General features: G+C 29.9%; 1 long non-coding RNA gene across 1 annotated transcript; it reads left to right on the forward strand.

The window, feature by feature from the left end:
• Positions 1 to 1,877: 1,877 nt before the first annotated feature.
• LOC119600535 lies at positions 1,878 to 3,081 on the forward strand. The gene is made up of 3 exons (XR_005231147.1): positions 1,878 to 1,945; positions 2,217 to 2,525; positions 2,736 to 3,081. It is a non-coding gene; the product is annotated as an uncharacterized LOC119600535 (long non-coding RNA).
• Positions 3,082 to 22,795: the final 19,714 nt, after the last annotated feature.

Raw genomic sequence — 22,795 nt, forward strand, 5'->3', positions numbered from 1 at the left:
CTGTGCCAAAACACACTAAACACAAAAAATCATACCAGCTATAAAATAAATAAAAAGTCAAGGGCTCGAAGCGGTGTCTCCACCTCCCTACGTACTATACCTATCGAACAATTTTCTTCTAGCTGGTGTTGATGCCAAGAGATCACCCTCCCACTCGGGATTGCATCCCGCCATGACATCCTATCATAGGGATGTCCCAAACTTTCCCCGCAAACATTTACCTTCCCTACTTACCGCCGAGTTTACTGAGCTTTACCCAATCATTTTAAATGATAATCAACTCCAAATTTTCATTCAAACATTATGAATCTTCGATTTATTAATAAAAAAGTGGAATTTATACAAACTGAAAGAATTTTTAACAAAAATAGTTTAATATTTCTAGTCTAATTTGACGTTATAAAATGTATATTTAACCAGAACTTTGATTTTAGTTTAGGATTTAAAATATAATTTTTTTTTTACTTTTAGCTTTAGTTTTAAATTAAAATTTTAAGTTCAAAATTTGAAGTTTTATTTTAACTTTAATTTAGTTTTAGCTTTAACTTGTTAGATTTCAATTAACTCGAAAGCACCTCTGCTCCAAACATGTGAAATTTCATTGCACTTCAACTCGGTTATTGATGCGGGCAATAGTCTTCTTCGTATTAGCCCTTCGCTGTAGAGCACTGAAACCGACGTCAAAAATGTTTATATACCTTTTATGTATTTTATGCTATTAAGGAAATCTTTATAAAGCGATTAAACTGAAATGTATTAAACTTTGAAGCCCCACTCTAAAGTATGAGCGACCTACTTTTTTTAATGTCACTAAAACCGACTTGTTCCATAATTTGTTATTTATTTATATACAGTGTTGCCACCAAAAAATTTAGAAACTACACTTGATCGACTCCTAAATTACACATTTAAAAAAAATTACACATGCCCTTTTTTAATTTTTATTTAAACATAAAAACCAATGAAACAAAAATAAATCATATACATATTTTTGTATACGAATATTTAAATAATTATAATTAATTCATTTATAAACAAATTATAAAATTCTTTCAGCAGAAGCATTTGAAAAAGGTAATATTAAAATAAACTGAATTACTTTTTGTAGATTGGGAAACAAACATTCTTCTAAAGAATTTTTTAATTTAAAAACTTTAGGCCAGTATACTTCTGGTTCTAGACTTGCATTAAGTTCAAATTTTTCAAAGTCTAATAGAGCATGCTGTCGCCATTCATTATCAAGTTGTTGTAAATCTGTGTCGAATGACGGAAATCTTTTTTTAAAGAGGGATAATGTCTTTGGTTCAAAAGACTGAGCAACTTTTGGATTAACAATATCTACAATAGAATAAATTTGATCACTAAAATCAAATCTTGATTTTATTTGACGAATTGCCTCCATGTAAAATTCTCTACAATCTTGAAGAATGATTGTTTTTTCTGATGCAGATATCTGAGTTAATGATTCATATGCAGCAACTCCAATATAAATATCATTTATGTTTGAAAATAGATTTTCATCTGATTTGTTGATTTGCCATACGCTTTTTGACTTCAAAACATCCATTTTTATATAATTTGAAGAATATATTTGCAATATATTAAAAACTTCACTTTTCATTTTATATAATATTGGCTTTTCTGATTGAAAAAGGACATTAAAAGAAACTAGAATCACAGAAAAAAATTACAAATTTTAATAAGTAATTATATAGAATTGTTAATGGGGAAGTAAATTATTAACAATTATTTTTATTAAAATGTTTGTAAAGTTATCATATTGACAATTTTCATGAGTTGTTTAGAAATTTCAAAAATAAATAAGAAATCAATTTGAAATATGAAAAATATTTTTCTGAAAAAAAACTATTTTCTCGTAAATCTTTCATTAAATTTTATAAAATTATTGTTATGTCTTTAAAACTGAATTGGAGTAATCTTCAAGGTAAGTCATTATGTAAGATTCACATTAACTTATTTTATATGTACGTTATGAGTTCTTATCTGAGCTGTGCAACTGTGATGCGTTCGGACTTCATATCTGCTTAGAAATTATCTTAGATATAAATCATAATATCCTTTTAATTTCAAGGTTTTCAGATGTAGTGATGACAAAACAGCTCTTTTTTCACATATGTAACTCAGATGAGAACACAGAAAGTGAAAAAAAAAACTTTTTATTGGACATTCAAATTTAATAATGTATATTTTAATAGAAACTCTATTGGTTGGACACTTTTAATGGTCATAGATTCTATAAGAAACCTTCAATACTAGTCAACAATAAATTATCCTCGCCCGTTAATATCTTCCAAGGATATGGTAAAAAAGGCTAACCTGAAATGCTGTTATACGTTATAGGAACACCAGCAACATATCACCCCATAGGTATCAACAACAATAATAACCTTTGGAACATCCTTCACAGAAAAATCTTTTCCAATATCACTTAAGTGATGTTTCCACAAACAAAACTTCTTGTATATGTATAATGGCTACAAAACTGAATTCAATCAATCATAAAGGTATGATTCCTAGGGTATCACTTATATTTCTTTTACACTTTATGAGTTCTCAACTGAGCTGTGAAACTGGGACGATTCAGATGTCATTTTTTTGTATACGGCCTGATAAAAATAAACAGCTCTTTTTCCACATAACTCAGATGGGAACTCAAACAGTGAAAAGTCACATTTTTATTGGATAAAAAAATCGAATATTTAATATTCAACTAGGAACACTTTTTGTTGGACACTCTTAATGGTCTAAGATATTTTAGCCAAAGTTCAGTACCCGTCAGCTTTGAAATACCCACTAAGGTTCTGGTAAACATTTTCGACCTATCTACCAGCTTAATGGAACACCAGCAACATGCCATCCGCTAAAAGTATCAAATTCACTCAAGTGATGTGTCCATGGGCAAAACTTTTCCAAAAATAAAATCTCACAATTTTTATGGATACCTTTGGCTGTTTTCAATACCCTGCAGTGGACTGCCTATACGTACATTTATATTCTCTAGCATTAACTTAAGAAAGTATTAATAGTGTATTAAAAGTGTATTTTTCTTAATAAATAATGAAAACCACATATGAATTGCATTTTTAATAAAAAAATTACTACAAATATATTACTAAGAAAACAAATTTAACTACCAACAAAATAATTTGTAAACATGATTGTTAAAAAATTTTTTTTGTTTGTTAACAAATATGTTATTCTATTTCACAAATTGGTTGTTAAAAAATGTTGTTAAAAGTTAACAAATTTAAATAACAAATATATTTTTTGTATTTACAATATTGGTTGTTGGTGCCTTTTTAATTAAAAAATTAATTGTATTTACGAATTTGGTAATTAATATGACAATTGATTTGTCGTAATTTTTTTCTGTGATACCTAAAGCATATGACAAAAATTCTAAATAAATTTTGGTTTTTGGGTCGTCTAATGTACGTAGCATAGACTCCGTTACTTTTGAAGGATCTTCAAAAACTTCGAGCCTTAAAAAACTTCTTAAAGGCTCAAACTGCTCCAAAACTCGTTTTACACAAGAATGTATTGAAAGCCATCTGGTAATTGCTGGTGTTAATATTTTATGTACTCCAGTTTGGAAGTACGTCTGAAATTCTTCAAGTTTTTTTTTACGAATATAACTTCTATTAAAATAACCCTACAAACATTTTATATTGCGGAAGTTACCCGTATGAAACTTCCAAACGTGCTAAAAGCTCGCCAGCGATGTTGCGGAAGTATAAGAATTCTTGTCACCAGTCGGGAAGAACTGATGCCGAGCTGGGGAACGTCTAAGAGTATCTGGAAGACCCGCAGAAGAAACTTCTAGATGACTCTTGGAAGTAAGGTATTGCCAAAGACTCTTCTAGATGTGACTAGGAAGTCACTTCTTGAAGTGACTACTTAGTATCATCTATAAGTGTTCCTATCTTATCTTCTAGAAGAAGAGTATTCTCTTCTTCTAGAAGATGAGTATTCTCGTCTTCTAGAAGATGAGTTTTCTCTTCTTCTATTTGTATACCCACCAAGATAAAATCTATAAAAATAAATCTAAATAAAATGAAATTTTATAGTTTTTATTGAAATAATTGAAATTAAAATAGTAGAAAAAATAATTGATTTAAGAACTAATCTAAAAAAGTAATATATGTACATTAGACCGACTCACAAAAAATGGTGCTTGAGTTACCCCCTCAAAATATTCGCTGTTATGTAATATGATGTTCCCAAAATATTTTCGGTTAAGTGTTGTCCATTCGTGAGCTGGACAGTTTTAAAGAAAATATCGTATGGGAACACGATTCTTCATGTTAAATTCAATATTTTATCCAGTTTCAAAAAATCTTTGTTATGTTTTATAATGGTTCCCAAAATATTTCTATCCTATCGATGGCTCTTTGTGAGCTGATCCGGTTACAAAAAAGTCCCTTTTTAGTCATTTTTTTTTTAATTATACAGCATTTCTTAAACAATATATACAGTATTTGGTATCATTTGAAAGGTTTGAAGAAAAGTATAGTGGTGCGCAAAATTTGCAAAATTTTGCATACATTTTTAACAGTTTTAAATATTTTGGAATATGCAATTATACGCAGACGGCTTTAAAATACTATTTTAAAGATACCCCGTATTGGATATTTTGTTTCAAAACAAACAAAAATTAAAAAAAGTAATTCCAAAATACCTTTTTTAATTTGGTGTAGCTTACGAACGGTCACCGCTAGACTTAAAATATTTTGGGAATCATCATAAAACAAAGCAAGATAAATTTTGAGAGGGGTAACAAAAACACGTTTTTGCTTTCCATACAGAGTGAGTCGGTCTAATGTACATATGTATCAAAAATTTAGAATTATTACCTTATAATAAGATAATCTGAAATCTGTATTAATATTCCAACTGTTGACTGGTATACTTCCAAAAATTGTAAAACGTTGGACTCTAAAATATTTTTGTAGTTCTTCATAAATTTTATGATCAATCCTTCAAATTGTAAGAGTTATATTTTGGAACGTATTAATCCTTCAACGAAATAAAGAAAAATAATACATATATAAAATTCTAACGTTACTGACTGACTGATTCACTGACTGATTCATCATCGCACAGCCTAAACGGTTAAAGCTAAAGAGCTGAAATTTGGACAGGGGGTTTGTCTCCCACCAAATAGATCCACTAAGACGGGATTTTTGGAAATTCGAATGTTTAGGGGGTAAAAAAGGGTAAAAACGGGTAAATTCGGTAACCTCATATCTCCTAAACTAGAAAAGATACAAAAATAGTTTAAAGCTTATCGTCGTTCATTTCAAAAATAAGCGGACAGGTGTCTGGTACTTTTTTCAATTTCGGCCCCTTTAGGGAATAAACGGGTAAAAAATGTATTTTGGTACTTTATTTGCACCCCATGTATCTTTTAAACCAGTGAACATTCAAACAATATTTTTGACTCCTTCATAACTAGACGAAAAAATAAAAATATAAATTTAGTACCTTTTGGTTATTCGGATGTTTAAGGGGTGAAAATTGTACCTATTTTTGGTACTTTTTTCATAAAACATTGATTTTGGTTTATTAACTTATATATATAAATACATAATAACGGGCTCCCACTACGATGTTGCAACATTTTGGAATAGAATTTTTATTTCGTTAATGGGTAGAAAAAAAGTACCAAAAGGGGTAAAAACGGGAAATTTGACTTTATTCAAACACAATGATCCAATTTAGATAAAATTTTTAAACTTAGAAACACTAAATACCTAATGGGATGTTATTTGGAACCCCGGTACCAAGTGATATTTTTTGGAACTTTTTCATTCTCCAACTGGTACTTTTTGAGTTTTCTATGATATTGAAACATTTCGATACTTTTTCGTTCTACAAAGGTACTTTTTTAAGTTTTCTTTAAAATTAACCCTAGAAACATTAAATTAAGCATGTAGAGCTTAAATGAGAATCTATAAAAGGGGATTTTTTCGTACTTTTTCGTCCTTTCCTCCTGGTACTTTTTGAGTTTTCTATAAAATTTAACTTAGAAACATGAAATTAATCATGTAGAGCCTGGAGTAAATTAGAATCTATAAAAGGGGACTTATTGTTACTTTATCGTAATTTGACTGGTACTTTTTTGAGTTTTCTATTAAATTGAACCTAGAAACATGAAAATAAGCATGTAGAGCCCGTAGTAAATGATAATCTATAAAAGGGGACTTTTTGGTACCTTTTCGTTCTTCAAAAGGTACTTTATAAATTTTCTATAATATTGAACCTAGAAACATTAAATTATGCATGTAGAGCCTGGATTAAGTGAGAACCTATAAAAGGGGACTTTTTGGTACTTTTTCGTTCTTCAAAAGGTACTTTTTGAATTTTCTATAATATTGAACCTAGAAACATGAACTTAAACATGTAGAGCCCCGATTAAGTGAGGACCTACAAAAGGGGACTTTTTGGTACTTTTTCGTCTTCAAAAGGTACTTTTTGAATTTTCTATAATATTGATCCTAGAAGCATGAAATTAAGCATATAGAGCCTGGAGTAAATGAGAATCTATAAGAGGGGACTTTTTGGTACTTTTTCGTCCTTCGACTGGTACTTTTTGAGTTTTCTATTAAATTGAACCTAGAAACATGAAAATAAGCATGTTGAGCCAGTAGTAAATGAGAATCTATAAAAGGGGACTTTTGGTACTTTTTCGTTCCTCAAAAGGTACTTTTTGAATTTTCTATAATATTGATCCTAGAAGCATGAAATTAAGCATGTAGAACCTGGAGTAAATGAGAATCTATAAAAAGGAACTTTTTGCTACTTTTTCGTCCTTCGACTGATACTTTTTGAGTTTTCTATTAAATTGAACCTAGAAACATGAAAATAAGCATTTAGAGCCCGGATTAAGTGAGAATCTATAAAATGGGACTTTTTGGTACTTTTTTGTTCTTCAAAAGGTACTTTTTGAATTTTCTATAATATTGAACCTAGAAACATGAAATTAAACATGTAGAGCCCGGATTAAGTGAGGACCTATAAAAGGGGTCTTTTTGGTACTTTTTCGTTCTTCAAAAGGTACTTTTTGAATTTTCTATAATATTGATCCTAGAAGCATGAAATTAAGCATGTAGAGCCTGGAGTAAATGAGATCTATAAAAGGGGACTTTTTGGTACTTTTTCGTTCTTCAAAAGGTACTTTTTGAATTTTCTATAATATTGATCCTAGAAGCATGAAATTAAGCATATAGAGCGTGGAGTAAATGAGAATCTATAAGAGGGGACTTTTTGGTACTTTGTCGTTCTTCAAAAGGTACTTTTTGAATTTTCTATAATATTGAACCTAGAAACATGAAATTAAGTACGTAGAGCCCGGAGTAAGTGAGAACATATAAAAGAGGACTTTTTGGTAATTTTTCGTTCTTTAAAAGGTACTTTTTGTGTTTTTTATAACATTAAATTAACCATGTGGAGCCCGGAGTTAATCAGAATCTATAAAAGGGGACCCTTTGGTAATTTTTCGTTCTTCAACTGGTACTTTTTGAATTTTCTATAATAATGAACTTAGGAACATGAAATTAAATAAAAGTGGTCTTTTGGTACTTTTTCGTACTTCATTGGTACTTTTTGAGTTTTCTAAAATATTGAATATCTACATATATAAAATTCTAACGTTACTGACTGACTGACTGACTGACTGACTGATTCACTGACTGATTCATCATCGCACAGCCTAAACGGTTGAAGCTAAAGAGCTGAAATTTGGACAGGAGGTTGGTCTCCCGCCAAATAGATCCACTAAGACGGGATTTTTGGAAATTCGCATGTTTAGGGGGTAAAAAGGATAAAAACGGGTAAATTCGGTAACCTTATATCTCCTAAACTAGAAAAGATACAAAAACAGTTTAAAGCTTATCGCCGTTCATTTAAAAAATAAACGGACAGGTGTCTGGTACTTTTTTAAAATTCGGCCCCTTTAGGGAATACACGGGTAAAAACTGTATTTTGGCACTTTTTTCGCACCCCATGTATCTTTTAAGCCAGTGCACATTCAAAAAATATTTTTGACTCCTTCATAACTTAACGAAAAAATAAAAATATGAATTTAGCACTTTTTGGATATTCGGACGTTTAAGGGATTAAAATTGTACCTATTTTTGGTACTTTTTTCATAAAACGTTGTTTTTGGTTTATTAACTTATACATATGAATACATAAAAACGGGCTCCCACTACGATGTTGCAACTTTTTGGAATAGAATTTTTATATGTTAATGGGGAGGAAAAAAGTACCAAAAGGGGTAAAAACGGGAAATTTGATTTTATTCAACCACAATGATCCAGTTTAGATAAAATTTTTAAATTTAGAAACACTAAATATCCTAATGGGGTGTTATTTGGAACCCCGGTATCAAGCGATATTTTTTGGTACTTTTCATTCTCCAACTGGTCCTTTTTGAGTTTTCTATGATATTGAAATAGAAACATGAAATTAATAATAACGGGACTTTTCGCTACTTTTTCGTTCTACACAGGTCCTTTTTTGAGTTTTCTTTAAAATTAAACCTAGAAACATGAAATTAAGCATGTAGAGCTCGGAGTAAATGAGAATCTATAAAATGGGACTTTTTGGTACTTTTTCGTTCTCCAAAAGGTACTTTTTGAATTTTCTATAATATTGAACCTAGAAACATGAAATTAAACATGTAGAGACCGGAGTAAATGAGAATCTATAAAAGGGGACTTTTTGGTACTTTTTCGTCCTTCGACTGGTACTTTTTGAGTTTTCTATAAAATTTAACCTAGAAACATGAAATTAAGCATGTAGAGCCCGGAGTAAATGAGATTCTATAAAAGGGGACTTTTTGGTACTTTTTCGTCCTTCGACTGGTACTTTTTGAGTTTTCTATAAAATTTAACCTAGAAACATGAAATTAAGCATGCGAAGGCCTTAGTTAATGAGAATCTATAAAAGGGGACTTTTTGGTACTTTTTCGTCCTTCGACTAGTACTTTTTGAGTTTTCTATAAAATTTAACCTAGAGACATAAAATTAAGCATGTAGAGTAAATGAGAATCTATAAAAGGGGACTGTTTGGTACTTTTTCGTCTTTCGACTGGTACTTTTTGAGTTTTCTATAAAATTTAACCTAGAAACATGAAATTAAGCATGTAGAGCCCAGAGTAAATGAGAATCTATAAAAGGGGACTTTTTGGTACTTTTTCGTCCTTCGACTGGTACTTTTTGAGTTTTCTATAAAATTTAACCTAGAAACATGAAATTAAGCATGTAGAGCCCAGAGTAAATGAGAATCTATAATAGGGGACTTTTTGGTACTTTTTCGTCCTTCGACTGGTACTTTTTGAGTTTTCTATAAAATTTAACCTAGAAACATGAAATTAATCATGTAGAGCCCAGAGTAATGAGAATCTATAATAGGGGACCTTTTGGTACTTTTTGAGTTTTCTATAAAATTTAACCTAGGAACATGAAATTAAGCATGTAGAGCCCGGAGTAAATGAGAATCTATAAACGGGGACTTTTTGGTACTTTTTCGTCCTTCGACTGGTACTTTTTGAGTTTTCTATAAAATTTAACCTAGAAACATGAAATTAAGCATGTAGAGCCCTTAGTAAATGAGAATCTATAAAAGGGGACTTTTTGGTACTTTTTCGTCCTTCGACTGGTACTTTTTGAGTTTTCTATAAAATTTAACCTAGAAACATAAAATTAAGCATGTAGAGCCCTTAGTAAATGAGAATCTATAAAAGGGGACTATTTGGTACTTTTTCGTCTTTCGACTGGTACTTTTTGAGTTTTCTATAAAATTTAACCTAGAAACATGAAATTAAGCATGTAGAGCCCAGAGTAAATGAGAATCTATAATAGGGACTTTTTGGTACTTTTTCGTCCTTCGACTGGTACTTTTTGAGTTTTCTATAAAATTTAACCTAGAAACATAAAATTAAGCATGTAGAGCCCTTAGTAAATGAGAATCTATAAAAGGGGACTTTTTGGTACTTTTTCGTCCTTCGACTGGCACTTTTTGAGTTTTCTATAAAATTTAACTTAGAAACATGAAATTAAGCATGTAGAGCCCAGAGTAAATGAGAATCTATAATAGGGACTTTTTGGTACTTTTTCGTCCTTCGACTGGTACTTTTTGAGTTTTCTATAAAATTTAACCTAGAAACATGAAATTAAGCATGTAGAGCCCGGAGTAAATGAGAATCTATAAAAGGGGACTTTTTGGTACTTTTTCGTCCTTCGACTGGTACTTTTTGAGTTTTCTATAAAATTTAACCTAGAAACATGAAATTAAGCATGTGGAGGCCTTAGTTAATGAGAATCTATAAAAGGGGACTTTTTGGTACTTTTTCGTCCTTCGACTGGTACTTTTTGAGTTTTCTATAAAATTTAACCTAGAAACATAAAATTAAGCATGTAGAGCCCTTAGTAAATGAGAATCTATAAAAGGGGACTTTTTGGTACTTTTTCGTCCTTCGACTGGCACTTTTTGAGTTTTCTATAAAATTTAACTTAGAAACATGAAATTAAGCATGTAGAGCCCAGAGTAAATGAGAATCTATAATAGGGACTTTTTGGTACTTTTTCGTCCTTCGACTGGTACTTTTTGAGTTTTCTATAAAATTTAACCTAGAAACATGAAATTAAGCATGTAGAGCCCGGAGTAAATGAGATTCTATAAAAGGGGACTTTTTGGTACTTTTTCGTCCTTCGACTGGTACTTTTTGAGTTTTCTATAAAATTTAACCTAGAAACATGAAATTAAGCATGCGAAGGCCTTAGTTAATGAGAATCTATAAAAGGGGACTTTTTGGTACTTTTTCGTCCTTCGACTAGTACTTTTTGAGTTTTCTATAAAATTTAACCTAGAGACATAAAATTAAGCATGTAGAGTAAATGAGAATCTATAAAAGGGGACTGTTTGGTACTTTTTCGTCTTTCGACTGGTACTTTTTGAGTTTTCTATAAAATTTAACCTAGAAACATGAAATTAAGCATGTAGAGCCCAGAGTAAAAGAGAATCTATAAAAGGGGACTTTTTGGTACTTTTTCGTCCTTCGACTGGTACTTTTTGAGTTTTCTATAAAATTTAACCTAGAAACATGAAATTAAGCATGTAGAGCCCAGAGTAAATGAGAATCTATAATAGGGGACTTTTTGGTACTTTTTCGTCCTTCGACTGGTACTTTTTGAGTTTTCTATAAAATTTAACCTAGAAACATGAAATTAATCATGTAGAGCCCAGAGTAAATGAGAATCTATAATAGGGGACCTTTTGGTACTTTTTGAGTTTTCTATAAAATTTAACCTAGAAACATGAAATTAAGCATGTAGAGCCCGGAGTAAATGAGAATCTATAAAAGGGGACTTTTTGGTACTTTTTCGTCCTTCGACTGGTACTTTTTGAGTTTTCTATAAAATTTAACCTAGAAACATGAAATTAAGCATGTAGAGCCCTTAGTAAATGAGAATCTATAAAAGGGGACTTTTTGGTACTTTTTCGTCCTTCGACTGGTACTTTTTGAGTTTTCTATAAAATTTAACCTAGAAACATAAAATTAAGCATGTAGAGCCCTTAGTAAATGAGAATCTATAAAAGGGGACTATTTGGTACTTTTCGTCTTTCGACTGGTACTTTTTGAGTTTTCTATAAAATTTAACCTAGAAACATGAAATTAAGCATGTAGAGCCCAGAGTAAATGAGAATCTATAATAGGGACTTTTTGGTACTTTTTCGTCCTTCGACTGGTACTTTTTGAGTTTTCTATAAAATTTAACCTAGAAACATAAAATTAAGCATGTAGAGCCCTTAGTAAATGAGAATCTATAAAAGGGGACTTTTTGGTACTTTTTCGTCCTTCGACTGGCACTTTTTGAGTTTTCTATAAAATTTAACCTTAGAAACATGAAATTAAGCATGTAGAGCCCAGAGTAAATGAGAATCTATAATAGGGGACTTTTTGGTACTTTTTCGTCCTTCGACTGGTACTTTTTGAGTTTTCTATAAAATTTAACCTAGAAACATGAAATTAAGCATGTAGAGCCCGGAGTAAATGAGAATCTATAAAAGGGGACTTTTTGGTACTTTTTCGTCCTTCGACTGGTACTTTTTGAGTTTTCTATAAAATTTAACCTAGAAACATGAAATTAAGCATGTGGAGGCCTTAGTTAATGAGAATCTATAAAAGGGGACTTTTTGGTACTTTTTCGTCCTTCGACTGGTACTTTTTGAGTTTTCTATAAAATTTAACCTAGAAACATAAAATTAAGCATGTAGAGCCCTTAGTAAATGAGAATCTATAAAAGGGGACTTTTTGGTACTTTTTCGTCCTTCGACTGGCACTTTTTGAGTTTTCTATAAAATTTAACTTAGAAACATGAAATTAAGCATGTAGAGCCCAGAGTAAATGAGAATCTATAATAGGGACTTTTTGGTACTTTTTCGTCCTTCGACTGGTACTTTTTGAGTTTTCTATAAAATTTAACCTAGAAACATGAAATTAAGCATGTAGAGCCCGGAGTAAATGAGAATCTATAAAAGGGGACTTTTTGGTACTTTTTCGTCCTTCGACTGGTACTTTTTGAGTTTTCTATAAAATTTAACCTAGAAACATGAAATTAAGCATGTAGAGCCCTTAGTAAATGAGAATCTATAAAAGGGGACTTTTTGGTACTTTTTCGTCCTTCGACTGGTACTTTTTGAGTTTTCTATAAAATTTAACCTAGAAACATGAAATTAAGCATGTAGAGCCCTTAGTAAATGAGAATCTATAAAAGGGGACTTTTTGGTACTTTTTCGTCCTTCGACTGGTACTTTTTGAGTTTTCTATAAAATTTAACCTAGAAACATAAAATTAAGCATGTAGAGCCCTTAGTAAATGAGAATCTATAAAAGGGGACTTTTTGGTACTTTTTCGTCCTTCGACTGGCACTTTTGAGTTTTCTATAAAATTTAACTTAGAAACATGAAATTAAGCATGTAGAGCCCAGAGTAAATGAGAATCTATAATAGGGACTTTTTGGTACTTTTTCGTCCTTCGACTGGTACTTTTTGAGTTTTCTATAAAATTTAACCTAGAAACATGAAATTAAGCATGTAGAGCCCGGAGTAAATGAGAATCTATAAAAGGGGACTTTTTGGTACTTTTTCGTCCTTCGACTGGTACTTTTTGAGTTTTCTATAAAATTTAACCTAGAAACATGAAATTAAGCATGTAGAGCCCGGAGTAAATGAGAATCTATAAAAGGGGACTTTTTGGTACTTTTTCGTCCTTCGACTGGTACTTTTTGAGTTTTCTATAAAATTTAACCTAGAAACATGAAATTAAGCATGTAGAGCCCTTAGTAAATGAGAATCTATAAAAGGGTACTTTTTGGTACTTTTTCGTCCTTTTTGAGTTTTCTATAAAATTTAACCTAGAAACATGAAATTAAGCATGTAGAGCCCTTAGTAAATGAGAATCTATAAAAGGGGACTTTTTTGTACTTTTTCGTCTTTCGACTGATACTTTTTGAGTTTTCTATAAAATTTAACCTAGAAACATGAAATTAAGCATATAGAGCCCGGAGTAAATGAGAATCTATAAAAGGGGACTTTTTGGAACTTTTTCGTCTTTCGACTGGTACTTTTTGAGTTTTCTATAAAATTTAACCTAGAAACATGAATTTAAGCATGTAGAGCCCAGAGTAAATGAGAATCTATAATAGGGGACTTTTTGGTACTTCTTCGTCCTTCGACTGGTACTTTTTGAGTTTTCTATAAAATTTAACCTAGAAACATGAAATTAAGCATGTAGAGCCCAGAGTAAATGAGAATCTATAAAAGGGGACTTTTTGGTACTTTTTCGTCCTTCGACTGGTACTTTTTGAGTTTTCAATAAAATTTAACCTAGAAACATGAAATTAAGCATGTAGAGCCCAGAGTAAATGAGAATCTATAATAGGGGACTTTTTGGTATTTTTTCGTCCTTCGACTGGTGTTTTTTGAGTTTTCTATAAAATTTAACCTAGAAACATGAAATTAAGCATGTAGAGCCCGGAGTAAATGAGACTTTTTGAATTTTCTATAATATTGATCCTAGAAGCATGAAATTAAGCATGTAGAGCCTGGAGTAAATGAGAATCTATAAAAGGGGACTTTTTGGTACTTTTTCGTTCTTCAAAAGGTACTTTTTGAATTTTCTATAATATTGATCCTAGAAGCATGAAATTAAGCATATAGAGCCTGGAGTAAATGAGAATCTATAAGAGGGGACTTTTTGGTACTTTTTCGTTCTTCAAAAGGTACTTTTTGAATTTTCTATAATATTGAACCTAGAAACATGAAATTAAGCAAGTACAGCCAAGATTAAGTGATAACCTATAAAAGGGGACTTTTCGGCACTTTTTCGTTCTTCAAAAGGTACTTTTTGAATTTTCTATAATATTGAACCTAGAAACATGAGTTTTCTATAAAATTTAACCTAGAAACATGAAATTAAGCATGTAGAGCCCAGAGTAAATGAGAATCTATAATTGGGGACTTTTTGGTACTTTTTCGTCCTTCGACTGGTACTTTTTGAGTTTTCTATAAAATTTAACCTAGAAACATGAAATTAAGCATGCGTAGGCCTTAGTTAATGAGAATCTATAAAAGGGGACTTTTTGGTACTTTTCCGTCCTTCGACTGGTACTTTTTGAGTTTTCTATAAAATTTAACCTAGAAACATAAAATTAAGCATGTAGAGCCCTTAGTAAATGAGAATCTATAAAAGGGGACTTTTTGGTACTTTTTCGTCCTTCGACTGGTACTTTTTGAGTTTTCTATGAAATTTAACCTAGAAACATGAAATTATGCATGTAGAGCCCAGAGTAAATGAGAATCTATAATAGGGGACTTTTTGGTACTTTTTCGTCCTTCGACTGGTACTTTTTGAGTTTTCAATAAAATTTAACCTAGAAACATGAAATTAAGCATGTAGAGCCCAGAGTAAATGAGAATCTATAATAGGGGACTTTGGTATTTTTTCGTCCTTCGACTGGTGTTTTTTGAGTTTTCTATAAAATTTAACCTAGAAACATGAAATTAAGCATGTAGAGCCCGGAGTAAATGAGACTTTTTGAATTTTCTATAATATTGATCCTAGAAGCATGAAATTAAGCATATAGAGCCTGGAGTAAATGAGAATCTATAAGAGGGGACTTTTTGGTACTTTTTCGTTCTTCAAAAGGTACTTTTTGAATTTTCTATAATATTGAACCTAGAAACATGAAATTAAGCAAGTACAGCCAAGATTAAGTGATAACCTATAAAAGGGGACTTTTCGGCACTTTTTCGTTCTTCAAAAGGTACTTTTTGAATTTTCTATAATATTGAACCTAGAAACATGAAATTAAGTACGTAGAGCCCGGAGTAAGTGAGAACATAAAAAGAGGACTTTTTGGTAATTTTTCGTTCTTCAAGAGGTACTTTTTGTGTTTTTTATAACATGAAATTAACCATGTGGAGCCCGGAGTTAATGAGAATCTATAAAAGGGGACCCTTTAGTAATTTTTCGTTCTTCAACTGGTACTTTTTGAGTTTTCTAAAATATTGAATATATAAACATAAATTTATAGGGGACTTTTTGATATTGCAGATATATATACATTTACAATAATATTTATTTTATTCCATTACGATGAGGGTAGCGAAGCACACTGGGTATAGCTAGTAATTAATATATATGTACATACTTTTGTATTTATTAAAATTACGTGTTATACTTTAGGAAGCAATAAAAATAGGATTCTCTTATGATCAATACATTTCCCACCAAAGTTTAAACGGTCAGATCCATTTTTTTTTTTTGTATTTTCTGCAAATAATCGACCTTCTTAATGGAATCGCGTGATGAAATAAGACATATATAACTTACCAGATCCCTTTTTTATATTTTAATTCGGTTAGAAGTATTTTAATAGGGGGTACAATATTAGCTACTGCTTTCTAAAAAAAATAAAATAATTAAAAATTAATTAATTTTTTTATTTATTGTTTTGAATCAATAAAAACATTACCTTTCATGAACATTTTTTAAATAAACCGTTAATTAAACCGTCTATAAAGATCTGAAATTACTCAGTCATGGATTATTTTTCAAATTATTTACAGTCACTAACGATAGAAATATCTTAACGACCCTAAACGGGATATTGACACTAATACTGCAATACTATTTTTTGTTTGCGCTTTTCTAAGTAAGGAGTTATACACTTTCATAAACTTAAGAATATTAGTATCATATAAAGGTCATAGAAAGACCTGGTGTTAATAACTAAAATAGTACCTATAATTAGAATAATTAAATCCAAAGCTATATGAAAATTAATAAAATTTTATTTAAAAAAGGTGGTTTTATTATTAAATATCTTATGTGGGCAATTTCGTGTCAAGTGACCCAAGTCAAAAAATAATTTATGTATGTAAAACAGTAGTATTAATTTGAAGATAATGATTCCAGCTAGCGTTTAAATACTTTAAGTAAAATTTGAATGTATTTTTTTTGTTACGATAATGAAATACAAATAAAATTTTAGCTCAAAGTGATCATACGTAATTTAGAAATAGGACCTAAACGCGCAAATAGTTTAAAAAATATTGAAAGTTAAGATTTAACTCAAATAAATCTAAATAGGTTAAAAATGCAATGTTCATCAAATGAAAGCCGAAACGTACAACTTGAAAAAGTTTTTAAATGCTTATAACTCCTAAACCCTAAACGAAATTTAATATAAAAACATTTTTAATTAAACATATTAGACTTCGTTTAAAAATAATGGAATTGGAAGGCGTTTAGAGTTGTTAACTTATTCCTAAAATAGTATTTTAATGTAAAATACGACAACTTACTTTTTTATTTTGTTTATATAAAACTTGAAGATAATTTCTTTTTCGTATATATTTAATAAACTTCAACAATTAACAAAACCTTTTTAAATGTTTATTAACAGTTGACTTTTAACACAACACTGTCATATTCTTTTTTATTACTTAAGATTCACAATATATTAATTACACTATTTTTCTATGAATATTAAATTCAATAACTCATTTAAGTTTTACAATGAATAATTAAAACTGAACATGACTGGACAAAACACAAAACATCACTGAACTTAACAAAATTTCTGCATTATTTATTTTTATTTTTTTGCGTTCACGCTAAAAAATGGAGTATTTATATTTTTTTGTTTTTGTACTCTTCTTACTATCATCCGGAAGTAACCTAAAAGTATACTTCCAGACGGCGAAAACTAGAAATCAATGTATTTTGTTTTTGTAAAATGTGTGTTCTCGTCTGACAATCGTCCAGAAGTGACTAAAATCCACACTTCCAGATGAATAAAATACAACATTAATGTGAACACTCTTCAAACTGTCTTCCAGAAGTGACATAAACATACAAATCAAGAAGATACAAATTAGGAAACAATGTATTTTGTTATTGTAAAATGTGTGTTCTCACCCAACTCTCATTCAGAAGTCACTACAACGTATACTTCCAGATGAAAAAGATTCAACAGTCATGGTTTTTTGTTTAAGCAAAATGAATGCACTCTTCTAACTATCATCCGGAAGTAACTTAAAAGTATATTTCTAGAAGACGAAAATTCGAAATAAATGTATTTTGTTTTTGTAAAATGTGCGTTCTCTTCTGACAATCGTCCAAAAATGTTCCTGACGTGGCGTCTGGAGTGATGCGCAATAGTATTGTCTTCTAATTGTTTGAAGGGAAGATCCCAAGTTGCGCAACAAATCTTCTAAATATGTGGGTAGTTTTAAGCAGGCTTTCAAAGCTACTAAGTGAATTAAATGACAAGAACATTTTATTAATGCTATGTCCGGCTTTTCATTTTTCAATAATTTAGCTACCGAATTATACTGTCCAAACATTACACTGGGTGTATCAGATGCAAATCCAATTAAATTTTGAAATGGAATACCTTTTTCAATTATTAAACCTTTTAGAAGATTGAAAATGTCTTTAGCGGTGGACGATTCACATTCCTTAAAATCGAAAAAGGAGTACTGAATGCTGGATGTAACAGCTTTATAGAAAATGACAGTAAATGCAATTTGTTTAGTTGAGCTTACATCTGCTGTTTCGTCTATTATTATTGAAAACACAGTATTTTTTAATTTTTCGTACAATTCTTGGGCGAAAGACGGGCCCAAAACGTTTTGTAGCTTTTGTTCTATGGAGGCTAACTTCTTTTAGTACATTAGAATCTTGAAAAGATGACTTAAGTATTGGAACAAGATCATCCACCAATCTAAACGCCAAATTGTTTGTTGCTAATAATCCAACTAATTTTAATTCTGCCCTTTTTACGGCTTCTTTGCTTAAATGGGAACTATTTATATCAATGGCAATATTTGGTGTCGATTTAATGGCAGCAGCTGCAGCTTTGTGAAAATTTGTTTTTAAATGTCTAGATAAAACTGGCTTATGGCACATTAATTTTTTGTTGCATAGCTTACAAAATGCTGCATCATTTTCACCATCATTTATTTTCACCAGCCAGCCTTTAAATTCCGATTTATTTAGCCAATCAGATTGGAATCTGAAGCCATTTCTTCCAGTCATCCCTAAAATAAATTATTATTTAACTAGATCTAAAAAACAACGTAACTTTTACACACTTGAAACAAAATTACCACCAGAAATTAGTTTGAGTTAATTTGATTATTTAGAAATTTTCTTATTTCTTGTTTCGTTATTTTTGAATATAAAAATATGTATATGTACCACTTACATGTATGTGTATCACTATTCTTTTATAAACAAAAGGCTTTCAACAAATTTCAAAAAATCGCATATATTAGAAAAGGACGGACACTTTTTGCTTAAGTGTTGCAAAGGGAAAATAAATTTCTATATATGTGTGTGGATCGTTTTGTTTTAATAAAAAACCACCGACTTATTATTCAAACAAGTGTGCAAACTGTTGCATATGCTAGAAAAGGACAGATATGTACGACTTGCTTTTAATGTAAGTGTTGTAAAGCGAAAATAAATGACAACCAAAACCAGTGTTTGAAAGGACAAATTTGATATATATGTCCAATTCACAATTGGTCTTTGTATTTTGTATCGTTTATTAAAATACAGAATTCCGATATCTGCTTGTGAACAGCCAATTGTATTGTAAAAAGCCATGTTGTAAAAAAGAAAGAAACACATCTTCAATATTTATACAAATCCAATTACATTGAAAAACTAAATTAATTATAGCACAAATATTTATTATTTTTCATTTTATTTCACTTTAAAGCACTTTTTTAAATGTTTACTTTATGAAATTATTCTTCTTCTGTTTTACCTTCTTTAAAATTGGGCATTCACATGAGAATGACAGTTTGACATTGAATACAAAATAAATAAACATATGAAAAACAAACGTAAAGTTATACGAGCCTTTTTATTTGAAATTACCAACAACATTTATACATAAGTGTAAACTAATACAAAAATACACACGATACGTAGATACACGAGGATTGTGAATTGGACAATAATAAGTAATACTTATGTAAATACAATGAGATTTTAAATTACACATAATTTACACATGAGATCAATTACACATGGGCTACACATCGAAATAAAAATTACACACAATATGTGTAATTACACATGAAGTGGCAACACTGTTTATATATGTACCGCAATATTGAACGACAAAATTATTTATACACAAAACTTTATATTATGTACTGGAACCAAGAGCGAACAAAATTTACGTATTTTTGTACATAAAGATTAGCGGTAAAATTTAGAGTCACTATTTATTTAATTTTTTTTTTCCACAAAAACTATTTCTATGTATCAAGCCGACAAAATTTTGAGAATTGTAATAGGTAACTAATACCACCAAATTGTTCAACAATGTTTTTTTTATTTGCTTTATAATGCACTGTCCCTATATTTTGGTAAATAGTTTTTTTATCGTTTTTAAAAGTTTATTTTTTTACTACAATAGTTTTATTTTTTTGTAGCACTAGATATTGTAAAATTTCATTGCGATATATCCAATAGTTTCAGAGATACCGAATTATTTCCAAAAATAAAAGCTTGTAAACCACTGTTCAACGTTGATTTGGATCTAAAAAATAATACATTAAATGAATTACTATTTTATTTTAGGCGGTCCAACTTCGTTTATTTAATTTACTATTTAGAGATATTTAATGTAATCACTTTCAAATTTTATTTATTATCTAAAAGTTTATTTTTATATATGTATATTGCCGCAATTTTTTTTCACATGTATTACAATATTTTGATTGTTTTTCCATTATGATGATAATGATGTTGTGCTGATAGTGAAAACTTTATAATAATATTTGGTCCTGTAATACGTCAAGCAGCGCCACAACTTAGAGAACTATTTGTAATATTTATAAGTTGCCCACACGATTTTAATTCTGTAAAAACTTCTGTAAAAAATCCGGGCTCAGCGTTAATTTTCAGCATTTTATTACTTAAACGGTTAACAATCACAAGGCATCTGAAAAAAATGATGTTAAATTTTAAACAAAATTATATCTTATAATTTTAATATTTCCAATTGTATAAAGAAAATTGCAGATATATGGGAAATTCTTTTTTTATCTCTTTTTGTCTCACATCTTAGAAGTACAATTATCTTCTCGTGAATAATTTTTAGCAAAAGCCGCCGAAGTTATAGCGGTTTAAAAGTTAATAGTTTAAAAAAATTCCAAAAATTACGTTTTTACCTAAACCTCGAAAATATAAGCGTGGATATAATTTACAACGAAGTACTCAAAATACAAATTAATTTAACCCAAATATTTTAAATATTCGTGGATAAATTCGCTTTTTAAGAATTTTTTTCAACCTCTTCAAAAAATATTTTTTATAAAACTAAGTACACATTTTTATAGACTATTTAACATGATGTATTAATATATTAATTTACAATCATTAACTAAAAAAATTATGCATTTATGTGTGATAGATTAAAAATTATGACGTTTTAATTTATTTATGCATATATTCGAATGCATTTTTTAAAAATTGAATTAAATCCACAATGGTTGTATTTTTTCGAACGGCTTATAGATTTTGCTATAGATCTCATTAGTAGCAACCTAAAAGAATATAATTTTATCAGTTTTAATTAGAAAAACACTGCGCTTTCTGCACACGAAAAACTTTGATGCAAATATTTTTGTGGTTAGCCAATAACTGCTTGTTTATAATTATATTCTGCTTCCATTTCTGAATTTAAATGAGTAAATAATATAAAAACCGTTAAAATGAAAACTTATATAAAGTTTGGAAATAAATTTCATACACATGACCGAACTTTTTTTAATGCATTTGATGCAAAATCGTACTTTTTCTAACGGCTTATCGATTTTGGTATAATCATCATTGTCAGCTACCGATTAATGTTAAGTGTTACAAATTTTAATTAGCGGCTTAGGTGTGATTCTTCGAATTATCTTGTAACTCAAGAAACACCGCTTTTTCTGCGAAAGAGAAATTTTGATGAAATTTTTTTGCAGATAACATATCCCAGCTTATTTACAATTAACTGCTTTTATCATTTTTAATTTTAAATGAACTATTAACGCAAAAAAACCGTTAAAATGAAAATCTGTTCGGTTAATTTAAACTTTGTAAATAATTTATATATTTACATGAATGAACTTTCTTACCCTTTTTTAATGCAAAAACGCAGTTTTTTTTTCGAACGGCTTATCGATTTTCCTATTAGCATCATTGTCAGCTACCGGTTGATGTATAATGTCCCCAATTTAAATTAGCGGCATAGGTGTGCTTCATCGATTTTTATGGTGAAAGAAACCCCGCGAATTCAGTCCACGAGAGGCCTTGATTGAATTTTTTTGATGCAAACCAATTCGTTCCATATAAAGATTGATTACTGATAAAATTCAGAATTTAAAATTTGTTTATAATGCGGAAATTCGCTAAGTAAAAAATGAAAAATTTGCAATTTTTTTGTATTCGCTCTAAAATCTTTGCATGCTAATATTTTATAGCGGCTTTATGATTTCAACATGTAAAATTTAAAAGTATTTCGATATTTTGGGTATATTGAAGTTACACTGTTAATGTGCTTCGCGAAAAAGACCTTTTTTTGAAACTTTCACGTTTATTTTTCCAATATTTAAGCTTCTCCCACAGTGATATCTTCTAGAGCACATTTTAAAGATATACATCAAACGACGCGTAATTACAGTGTCTACTTTTTCTCATTTCTAAGTTTTACATAACAAAAGAGCCACAAATATTATATGCAAAAAAACTGCAAATTTTGTAAAATGGTATAAATTTGGTATCAAAACTTTGCGATCACATAATTCTTTACTTATAAATTGCAAAATTGACTTTCACATCTAAACACAAAAAATCATACCAGCTATAAAATAAATAAAAAGTCAAGGACTTGAAGTGGTGTCTCCACCTCCCTACGTACTATACCTATCGAACAATTTTCTTCTAGCTGGTGTTGATGCCAAGAGATCACCCTCCCACTCGAGATTGCATCCCGCCATGACATCCTATCGTAGGGATGTCCCAAACTTTCCCCGCAAACATTTACCTTCCCTACTTACCGCCGAGTTTACTGAGCTTTACCCAATCATTTTAAATGATAATCTACTCCAAATTTTCATTCAAACATTATGAATCTTCGATTTATTAATAAAAAAAAAAGGAATTTATACAAACTAAAAGAATTTTTAACAAAAATAG

This window comes from Lucilia sericata, unplaced genomic scaffold, assembly GCF_015586225.1.
Source record: "Lucilia sericata isolate MDLA Ls3-8-SP2 unplaced genomic scaffold, ASM1558622v1 Contig000004F_arrow, whole genome shotgun sequence".
In the NCBI taxonomy this organism is placed as follows: domain Eukaryota; kingdom Metazoa; phylum Arthropoda; class Insecta; order Diptera; family Calliphoridae; genus Lucilia; species Lucilia sericata.